General features: G+C 56.6%; 1 non-coding gene across 1 annotated transcript; it reads left to right on the forward strand.

Moving 5' to 3' along the window:
• Positions 1 to 5596: 5596 nt before the first annotated feature.
• TRNAM-CAU lies at positions 5597 to 5668 on the forward strand. The gene has a single exon. It is a non-coding gene; the product is annotated as a tRNA-Met (tRNA).
• The last annotated feature ends 5234 nt before the right edge of the window (positions 5669 to 10902 follow it).

A 10902-nucleotide genomic window follows, 5' to 3' on the forward strand; every position in this document is an offset into this window, starting at 1 on the left:
AAAAGGAGGGGGAGGGGCGGTGCGCGCCAGCGGCGACCGCGGCCGCGGTCGGCCACGCGTGGCGTGCGGCCGCGGGAGGTGGGGTACGCGGTCGGAGGGGAAGAGGGAAAAGGAGAGAGGGGAAAAAGGGGCGGGATTCGCGGCGGCCGGTCACGACGCGTCGCATTGAAGGAGATGGGACGTGGATTGAAGTCGGGTGTCGGGTTGTTCGGGAGAGGCTCTGGGGATTAGGGTTCAGGGTTTGAGTCGAGCTCAACGACAAAAACAACTTTAGCGCATAATCTACTTTTGGTGAGTTTTCGGGATGTTACACATCAACTTCATGAGTTCTTACTGAATTTGATTTTTGTTGTTTGTTTCAAAATAGTGCCAACTGCTGAGAATACCCATTCATGACAAGATAGAATACCCAACTGCCTAGATTAATTATGCCAGTCAAAGCTTTCTTATTCCATGAATAGAAATAGAATTAGACTGTTTCATGATTCAGTGGTCAAAGATTAATTATAGTTTTTCTTCTCCTTAAGAAGGAGATAGCATTTAAAGACTCTGATTTCCAGCATGCTCTTATGCTACAGAGAAGCAGTCTGAACCTTTTCTGATCAGAGAGCATTACTCTAATAAAATAGATTTAAGCTTGTACACTCATATATACACTGCTTAGATGAATTGTGATTCAGACTACTCATGTTTTAGGATGTTAACGAAGTCCTTGCCTGCAACCGTTTCAGAGAAATAGGCAGCAAATTTAGCTTTGCGTGCTCTTAAATTCACCTGCGCTGAGATCTACTTAGCTTTTAACTAGGCACGACAAAAAAGTAAATATTTTCAGTATGCTTGTTGGATTATGATAAGAATTTTTCTTATTACATACATAGAAGCAAACTAACCTTCTGAATATGTATAACTAAGTGACACTTGAATTACTCTTATATTACTCTATTCTTTGTAGCAAATATTCATTCATTATGCCCATTGGCAATCACACATGTTCTGAAGGCAGCAAACTGTGACACCCGGCACAGGGTTTAATAGGATTAATAGGATACTCATACCAATAAGTTGTAACTTCTTTTTGGAAGCCGGTCTCCAAAGAACTCCGAGGTTAAGCGTGCTTGGCCCAGAGAAATTTGGGGATGGGTGACCGACCGGGAAGTTCTTCCCGGGTGTGCACGAGTGAGGACAAAGTGTGTAGAAAAGACTGGGGTTGGTCTGTGGGGACAGTCTATGTCCTAGAAAGCAGTCAGATGTAAGCGAGCCCAGCCTCGGGGAGGCGGGACGTTACAGAATGGTATTAGAGCCGACTCTCGCGGTTTCACGGGCACGTACGGGCGTAAGTGCGGAGGCATGAACACGAGTGCGTGGGGGCGCAGATGCCACCGGCATGTGCACGGGCGCGTGGCGGGTCAGTGCACGGGCATCTGGGATGCACCGTTGGCACTGGACGCACGGACGTGGCACAGGGACCGTTGTCACTGGACGCACGGACGTGTCACATGGGCTGCTAGCACTGGACGTACGGGACGTGGCCAAGAGAGGACGTTCCTGGCTTGGGATTGACCGACGAGGACGTCGGTCTCTTAAGGGGGTGAGCATGTGACATTCCGGCCCAGGACTTAATAGGATTAATAGGATACTCATACCAATAAGTTGCAACTTCTTTTTCGGAAGCCGGTCTCCAAAGAACTCCGAGGTTAAACGTGCTTGGCCCAGAGAAATTTGGGGATGGGTGACCGACCGGAAAGTTCTTCCCGGATGCGCACGAGTGAGGACAAAGTATGCAGAAAAGACTGGGGTTGGTCTGTGGGGATAGTATATGTCCTAGAAAGCAGTCAGATGTAAGCGGGCCCGGCCTCGGGGAGGCGGGACGTTACACAAACTCATGAAGGATTGTGTGTGGCTGCACAAGTTGAGTTGATCTCGACCTATCTATGTATGTTGGATTTACCCCGCTCACAGGAGTTGATATGATAATTATTAGTGTATATACCCACAACCTCAGTGTTGAATTAAGTATAGAACTATCACACGTTCCAGTTCGGATAAACTGGAGCTCGGATGTAACCATGGTGATGGATGTAGTGTGATCAAGGTTTTAAATATTCTGCTAAGGTCCTTAGCGGTTACCTTTTCAAAGGCTAAGAAAAGGCTATATCCGGCTATAGCCTTAGCTAACTCATTTAGCTGTTTTGCAAATCAAGTTCACAGTTTCAGAATATTCAGTACGTCATCAATTCATCATATAGAGAAACAACATAGGACTTCAACTTTATGCTTTCACAAATCTAACACAAAGTTCAGATGATGCAACAACCATAAGTCTAACACAAACGACAGACCGACGAAGAAATGAGTTCACAGTTTCACACAAACAAACTGAAAGCATAAATATGAAGTTGATATTTAGCGGGCTAAGAGATGGTAATTTAGCTGATTTAGCTGGCTATAGCGGGTTATTAGCGGGCTATCCTGCTTAGCGCCAAATAGACCTTCTCCTAGCGTTTATGCTCCCAAAAGACTAAATCCGCCTATAGCGGCAGCTATAGCCGGTTATTTAAAACCTTGATTGTGATGTTCATGATTGATATGCCGGACAGGCATCTGATGGCTAGGATAGCTTCGTGCTCGGATGTGCTGTAATATTTATGATTCAAATGTCAAATAGACATCTATATTAACATGTTAACATGTTGATGAATGGTTGCTACTAGATGTGACTTCGTATTACCATGCATGTATTACTATGCATACAGTTTAATTATCACTTTTTATCGTTTTATAGTTACTGACGTTCGATTGTTAAAATGGTAGGGCTAGCATCGCGCGGTGAATGTTCTAGTTTCTATAAATCCGTTCTGCCAACCGCACTAGCCCCCGATCCAGCGATCCCCCGTCCAGCGAGTAGCAAGCGGCGGCGTGGCACCGGCACTCCGGTAGCCGACAGGGGCGGCGGCGGCCTAACGGCTAGCGCGTGCTGGCACGCCGGCGGCGGGCGGCCTAGCGCGCACCGGCTCAGCGGCCAGGTAGGGGCTAGTGCCTGCGGCGGCGCTTGGCGCGGCGCTGGCGGCGGCCTAGCTGCTCGTGCCTGAGCAACGGGCAGAAGGCAGCGGCAGCCTAGCACGAGGGCGCGAGGCGGGCTGCGGCTGCTGGCTGCTGGCTGCTGGGCTGCGGGCAGGAGCACAGGCCACAGGAGCAGCCGAGCACAGCAGTCAGCAGGACATGTTCTGGTTTCTGAAAAAAAAAACAAAGATGAGCATGGTGGACATGGAATAGAGCATTGATGAACTTGTTAATTTGTGACAATTGTAGAGTATTGTAGTGACTCAATTGATTGCAATTTTTAGGTACAGAACGTCATCTCTTATTTTCAAGCCATTAAGGATCGAAAAGTTAAACTGTAGGTTGAAATTTGTAAGCTTTCTTATCATTTTGTTGTTTTATCCTTTATTTATTTTACATGTCGCAACTTGGATATGTTGATCATTTAGTACATCTATTATCTCCGTTTCGAACAATTTCAAGCTATGCTTTGATAAATGCTATGTTTTTGATACTTAATTATGCGCTATGAACATATACTTTAACTTGCTAATTATTTTTTTCCCTTGTTAGCAACTTGATCATGCATATAGGCATGTAGCTAGCAATGTGCTCCACTCCAAATCCCACTACTACTAATTGCTAAGTAACACCTCATGGAGAGTCTAACTAAGTGTCCTTTTCATGTGAGAGACAAGAGTAATGCTGGCAGCAATATTTAGTTGGGTACATGGGTGTGCTTGTGTCAGTGTAGCTTACATGCCGAGATTTTAGATTGTGCCTGCCACTTGAACGGTGGAGCTTGGACATCATTGTTTCAGAACTCAGAGCATTATACCATGTTGTTATCATGACTCGTAGGACCACTTCGTGTTCCTGTCACAAAAATATCCTTATTTTCTGGTGTTGGGAGGATTGTACTGTTGTTGAATCGAGGATCACACCATGCAAGATCTGGCTAGGATCTGTTCCCTTCAAAAGAAAAAAGATCTGTAGCTGTGAAGAGCTCACATGCGCGGCAAGGGGAACTGCCAGTGCGGCGTGAACACCAGGGCGCAAGCCAGCTGCTGCGACGCTGACGCTGCAATGATGGTGAATCTAGTGGTGCGCTCGAAAACATCGAAGGCCCTCACGCAAGAAGAGAGTGGTAGTGGGAGACGAGTGGGAACGAACTGGCTGCTGTTCCCCGTTGAACGGACATCGGCAGCCCAGATGATGAGGCGGATGGACGCGCGCGCGCCTCAGCGTCAGTGAGTTTTATTTCTGTGTGCTCTGTGCAGCCGTGCACCAAGACAACAGAGGCGCGCAACTCGGACGTTTGGAGTTTGGACTGAGCGACTGAAGAACGATACTCGAACAGCTCCTCCAACGTGCAGGCAGAATGGGAGATCATCATCATCAACAACAAGTCAACAACGCCATCTACTCGCCGACAAAAGCTTGAAACGAATGTTCCCACATCTTATGCGGGCACACCAAACTTGGCATGCCCGATCGATGAACAATCTCGAGACAGCACGGGACAGAGTTTGGCCACGCCTTTTATAGCTAAAGTTTCTTTTTGCCGCTTTTGCTGATGTTGACTACTAGTTAACAGTGCTCCAGCTAACGACCAACAAGCTAGCTAGCTAGCTAAGGCAGCCAGAAGTTTGCATCATCAAAGCGTGGCCAAAGCAAAAGGCGCCAGCATGCATGCTGCCTCACCTCTTGCGGTCGCGGTCGCCGCCTGATCGAGCTCGCCACGCCTAGGTGCCGTCCCGTCGCTCTTCCGTCCCGCTGCAGGAGTTGGCCTACCTGCTCCCGCCCCGCGCCCCACTCGCGCGCAAAGGCCAGGAAGAAGCGAAGCAAAGCGACACGACACTCGTAGCGGCGGCGGCGGGATGCGATGCCGATGGGCATGGAATGGAATGAGGTGGGTTGACGTCGACGGCGGCGAGCTCTGTCCGTCCGTCCCCTCTTGGGCTTTCGATCCACTCGGCAGGCCGGCCGCCCCGGCTGCTTTGCCGACGAGCCAAGCGAGAGCGCGTACGTGCGTGCGCCGTGCCGGTTGGATGGACCCGCCGCTCCTCCCCTCCCTCTTTTTGCCGGGGCGACGCGTGCGGTCTCGGCGCTCTCGATCGAATCGTGTCAGCCCCCGGCCGCTTTAATTTCTCGTGGCGAGGGAACCCGTCCCCCGTCGGCACGCGGCGCGCGCCGGCCGGAGCGCACCGCCCCACCGCCGGCTTTACTTCGTTCCGATTCGGGTCTCGGTTGTCGTCACCACCGCGAATTCTCACCTCCAAGGCTACCCCCCTCATTCGTCACGACTCGCGCACGCGGGCCTTGCGATCCTTTTGTGAAGCTGTCACTGTCTTTTCCTCGTACCCACCTGCCCGGGGCACGACCGACGCGACGGTGTTGCCTGCGAACCAGACGCCCAAGCCTGCCTGACCTGACCTCAAGTTGTTTGTTCAGCTGCCAATGGATACGGAGGCCGCCTACCGGAACGGCGTGACCTCCGCATCTCTGTCGGAAAAGAAGAGGTCCTATAACGGTCGTTTCGCAAGAGGCAACGTACATCAAAGTGGCGCAGCGGAAGCGTGGTGGGCCCATAACCCACAGGTCCCAGGATCGAAACCTGGCTTTGATATCATCTTTTTTTTCATGTGTTTTTTGGGTGCTCTTTTGTTTGTCGGTCTGCCGGAAGCCTGCTCACCGCTTTTCAATTCTCTGATATCGGATGGCACCCTGTCCAAGTCACAGGTGAGTGCACATGTATGCATTCATGCACTCCGTTCGGCAGCCAGCTTCAGCCCAACAATATTTTCCTCTCAAACCACTCCAGCACCAGCCAACCAACAATATCTTTCTCTCACACTATTCCAGTCACCAGCTCAGGTCCAGCCCACTTGTGCAGATCGATCATGGATCACGATTCACTGCGAGCAGCAGCGGGGCGCTCTTCGACGGCGAAGTGTGCAGAGCCGAGACCATGCATCCAACCCTCACCCTCTTATGTGACGGCGGCCCACCATGCACGGCCTTCGGCCTCCGCCTGCTGCTGATGCCGCAGGAGCAGCCCGCGCCGCGGAGTTCCAGCGCTCGTCGTCTGAGGAGGAGCGCCAGTGCGCCGCACCGGACGTGTGATCGCGCTCGCGCCACAGCATAGCCATCGTCGCCGGCAGGCGAAAGGGCGCTAGTCTTTTGGGCCGGCGCGCGCCAGGCGAGGAAGAGATGCTCTCGCAACGCGCTGATCTGGGCCGCGCGATACCGATCTGACGGCCGATAGGTGCCCAGGGGGTGGACGGTACTTCGAATACCGTCCACCCTTGGGGTCCAAAGAGACGGCCGCGCGTCTCCACGCCGCGGCTCGCCGGAGCGGCGCAGGCCTCCCTAGCCCAATCGTCAGACCATAGCTAGTCTCCGCCGTATTCGGGGAGAAGGAGTGAAGGAAGGAATAGATCCGGCGTACACCCCGGGCGCTGCTAGAAGCCGTGTGTCCGTCGTCGTTCCCGGCACCGGCGTCGCAGACGCGGTTCGTGAACAGTTGTGTCCCTTGCCGGAGACTGGAGAGGAGCAGGAGGCCGGTCTAGCCAGCACGGACTCGAGCAGATAAGATGATAGCCGCCTGGATTGAGTGGGAGCAACCGGCGTCCTCGAAAACGCGGCGGTGGGCAGCCTCGACGGGGAAGACAAACGGCGTGGCGCGAGCATGGTCATGCCGGGGAGCAGAGCGGCGCTGGGGCCGGCCGGCGCGGCACCTTCACGCGGAGGCGACGTGCAAAGCTCGGGGTTGCCCAGCCGCAGCTGCAGGGCCTCCCGGCGGACGTCAGGACGCGGGACGGCGCTGCTCGTCGTCGAGGACGCCGGCGTGCGGACGGTGCGCGCAGAGGTAGGGGGTGGACGGTGTTTCGAGTACCTACCCCGGGTGGACGGTAAATGAAACACCGTCCATCCCCTGGGTCTTGTGCAGCCGTTGGATCACACTTGTGCGGCTGAGATCGACGCGTATGTTCAGATAGCTTTGCTTGCGTACACTCTCCGTTTCTTCCCCACCGGCCACCGCCGTTCCGCTTCGACGGTGAGTCGCGGCACGAGCCAAAACGGCAGCTTCTCAAGCAAAGTGTCCGCGCCTGATCACATCGATTGCGCGCCCACAGGCTCGCCGCCGTTCGCGCGCGTATCGAGGTGCGGTGGAGGCGGCCGCGGCGAGCATGGTCTCGCCGGTGCTGAGTGGTGATGGGCCGTCAAGGACCACGGCGGAGGCCTCCCTAGCTTGCATCCCCTCCGCCGTGGACACCTCGGACTCGTAGCCATGCCCATTTGCATCTAGGCAGCTGCCAGGCTAAGGGACCAACGGGTTGTTGGCGCGCACGAAGCTCTGCCGCGACGCCGGCGGTCGGCTCCGATCCCTCCGCGTCACTCAATCATCGGACCATAGCCAGTCTCCGCCCCTGCTCCGCGTGGACGCGCGTTCCGGGCAGCGATGCTCGCCCGCCGGCGGGCATGGGGGCTGGCTGGCTGCGGGTCCTGCCTGCTCCTGCTCAACACGGTCACGTTCGCGGCAGCGCCGGTCCTGCTTGCCAAGTCGCCGGCGACCGGGAGCAGCTCCGTCATCAAGGCGGTGGTGGTCTACATCTCCATCCTGGTCGCCTTCGCCTTCGCCATGGGCACCTCCGATCCGGCGACCCCCGCGTCGCGTGGTCGGTCTGCATCACCGTCGTTGCAGCGTGTCCGTCCTTGGATGTGCTTGTTGACATCGTTCTTTCCTCGTACCCACCTGCCCTGGGTAAGATCGACGCCGACGCGATGGTGATGCCTGTGAACCGGACGCCCGAGCCCGCCTCACTGCCTGACCATGTTTCTTCAGCTGCCAATGGATACGGAAGACCGGAGCAGGGGCCTACCGGGACGGAGAGCAGACACGGCGTGCTCCCCGCACGGAGCCACCACATCTCCGTCAGAGAAGGAGCGTTCTCACTTCGCAGCACACGTACGACGGAGCGCGTGTCGAGTCACAGTCGTTTCCTGATGGCGTGGCTGGCGGCCGGCCGGCATCGTCGTCACTCGTCAGCGCCGACCCACAAAGAAAAACTCCATCACGTCGCGGCTGCACCAGTGCGTACGCGTTGGCATGTGGTTGCGGTCGGAAACGAGACCTGAAAAAGAGAGAGATGCTGGTGCTTGGCAGCGGGTCACTGAAAGGCACCACCGGTAGTCCTACGGTCGCCACGACTGAACAACGATGGAAGGAAGTGGAAGATGAGCTTTCTTTTTTTTCGGAAAAAACAAAGTGAAAGCAGCAACATGAGTTCTCTGTATACAGATTGTTTTTTTTTTGAAAGATAACTGTATACAGATTGTCAGATTATAGATGCATGGCGTGGTGGAGAGGAGGCCTCCCTGGCTTGCATCCCCTCCGCCTCCATGGACACCTCGCACTCGGAGACATGCCCCTTCGCATCTAGCCAGCCGCCAGGCTAAGGGACCAACGGGTTACCGGTCGGTGGCGCGCGCGCACGGAAGCTCTGCCGCGACGCCGGCGGCCGGCTCCGATCCCACGCGTCACTCAATCGTCAGACCATAGCTAGTCTCCGGCGCACACCGAGGAGACGGAGTGAAGGAAGGAATAGAAACGGCGTACACCGGGCGCTGCTAGAAGCCGCGGTGTCCGTCGTCGTTCCCGGCACCGGCGTTGCGGACGCGGTTCGTGAACAGTCGCGTCCCTTGCCGGAGACGGGAGAGGAGCAGGAGGCTGGTACAGGCAGAACGGACTCGAGCAGGCAAGATGATGGCCGCCTGGATTGAGTGGGAGCAACCGGCGTCCTCGAAAACGCGGCGGCGGGCAGCATCGAGAGGGAAGACACAGATGGCGTGGCGAGCACGGTCATGCCGGGGAGGAGGAGATCGGCGCTGGGGGGCGGCCGGCGCGGCACGTTCACACAGAGGCGAAGTGCAAAGCTCGGGGGTTGCCCAGCCGCAGCAGCATGACCTCCCGGCGGACGTCAGGACGCCGGACGGCGCTGCTCGTCGTCGAGGACGGCGGCGAGCGGACGGTGCGCGCGGAGCTAGGGGGTGGACGGTGTTTCGAGTAACGACCCCGCGTGCCCGGGTGGACGGTAAATGAAATACCGTCCACCCCCTGGGTCTCTCGCGGTCGTTGGATCGCACTTGTGTGGCTGAGATCGACCCGTCTTCCTCCCCCAACGCCGTCCCGCTGGACGGTGAGCCGCGGCGCGCGCGACCCTAGAAGGCAGCTCCTCAATGGCAAGCAAGAGTGACCGCGCCTGATGACTTCGATTGCGCGCGCACAAGCTCGCCGCCGTTCGCGCGCGTATCGAGGTGCGGCGGAAAGGCGGCCGCGGCGAGCATGGTCTCGCCGGTGCTGGGTGGTGGGCCGTGAAGGACCACGACGGAGGGGCTCCCGTTCCTCATCTTGTGCGCGTAGGGGCGTCGGCTTCACCGACGGCGGCGCGGCGCCCGGCTTCATCCGCCGCGAGGCCACCGGACAGGAGCATGCCGAGGAGCGAGCGCTTCACATTGTTCCCCGAGTGCGGCCAGATTGGCATTGACACGGGAGGTGCCGCCGTACCCTTGGGGTGGTCAACGGCGAGGATTGGATCGGAGACCCTTTCCATCTTCGTAGGAAGCGTTGCTCGATCACTTTCCGTTCCTCTCCACGGTTCGCCGCGCGGTGCGTGCTCCGGCCGGAGAGCCATGGCATTGAATGGCAAACTGGCTAGGCAGCCGGCGGCGGCGGTGGCGGGGGCCGCATGAATGATGAATCCTCTGCTTCCGAGTTCGGAGAATCGGACCAATCCTCTATTCTGTTCCGGCGTCTGCGCGCCAGGTCCCCTGGATGTACAATCCGTCGCCGACGTTAGTGATCCGGCGGTCTAGCCCATGGCGTGGTCGTGGGGGCGACCGCGACGACCCCCTGTGTCCGGCGGCCGGTGCAACGAAGCAACCACCTCCGCGTCAGCCAAGGTTGTCGGGGATGGATGCGTGTGTTGACACAGTGACACCGGCGACGGGATCCTTTCAGTTCGGCGCGTTGGTTTCGCAGGCGTTGCAAGCCCTGACGCAAGATGAGGCAAAGTGAAACGAATGTTCCCACATCTAGCTTTTCAAACAAAAAAAAAAGGTTCCCACATCTGACGACATCGAGTGCTAGTATGCACCAAACTTGGCATGCCCGAGGAACAATCTCGAGACAGGACGGGTCAGAGTTCGGCCACCTCAAACTTCTATAGTATATATAGGTGAAGTTTTTCAATTTGGCCGCTTTTGCTTTTGCCAATCTTGACGGATGAACAGTGCTCCAGCTAACGACCAACGGCCAGAAGGTGTTGCATCATCATCGATTGTCCAAAGCAAAAGGCGCCATGGCCACGATGCCTCCTCTCTCTCCCGGTCGCGGTCTTGGTCGGCGCCTGAGCTCATGGCGCCGGCCTAGGTGCCGTCCCATCATTCGTTTCGCCATGCTGCGGGAAGTTGGCCTACCTGCTCCCGGCCCCCACGGCAGAAAGAACGGCCGTGATAGCTTAGCTAGCTAGCTAGCTCACCCTCCACTCGCGCGCCGCAAGGACACTCGTAGCAGCCGTGGAAATGGGAATGGGAATGGGAATGGGCCGGGATGAAGACGCCGACGCCGACGCCGACGCCAACGGCGGCGAGCTCCGGCCGTGCCCTTTTGGGCCTCTGGTCGTCCAGTACAGACAGGCCAGCCGGGCCGGCGGCTTTGCCGAGCGAGGGCGCGTACGTGCGCCGCGCCGGGAGGATGGACGCGACCGACACGACGACGGTGCGCACGGAGCCCCCGCGTGTCGGGTTCCAGTCGTCTCCCGAAGAAAAAAAAAAGTCGCTCCCGCACGGGCGGGCCTC

This window comes from Panicum virgatum, chromosome 7K (assembly GCF_016808335.1).
Source record: "Panicum virgatum strain AP13 chromosome 7K, P.virgatum_v5, whole genome shotgun sequence".
Classification (NCBI taxonomy): domain Eukaryota; kingdom Viridiplantae; phylum Streptophyta; class Magnoliopsida; order Poales; family Poaceae; genus Panicum; species Panicum virgatum.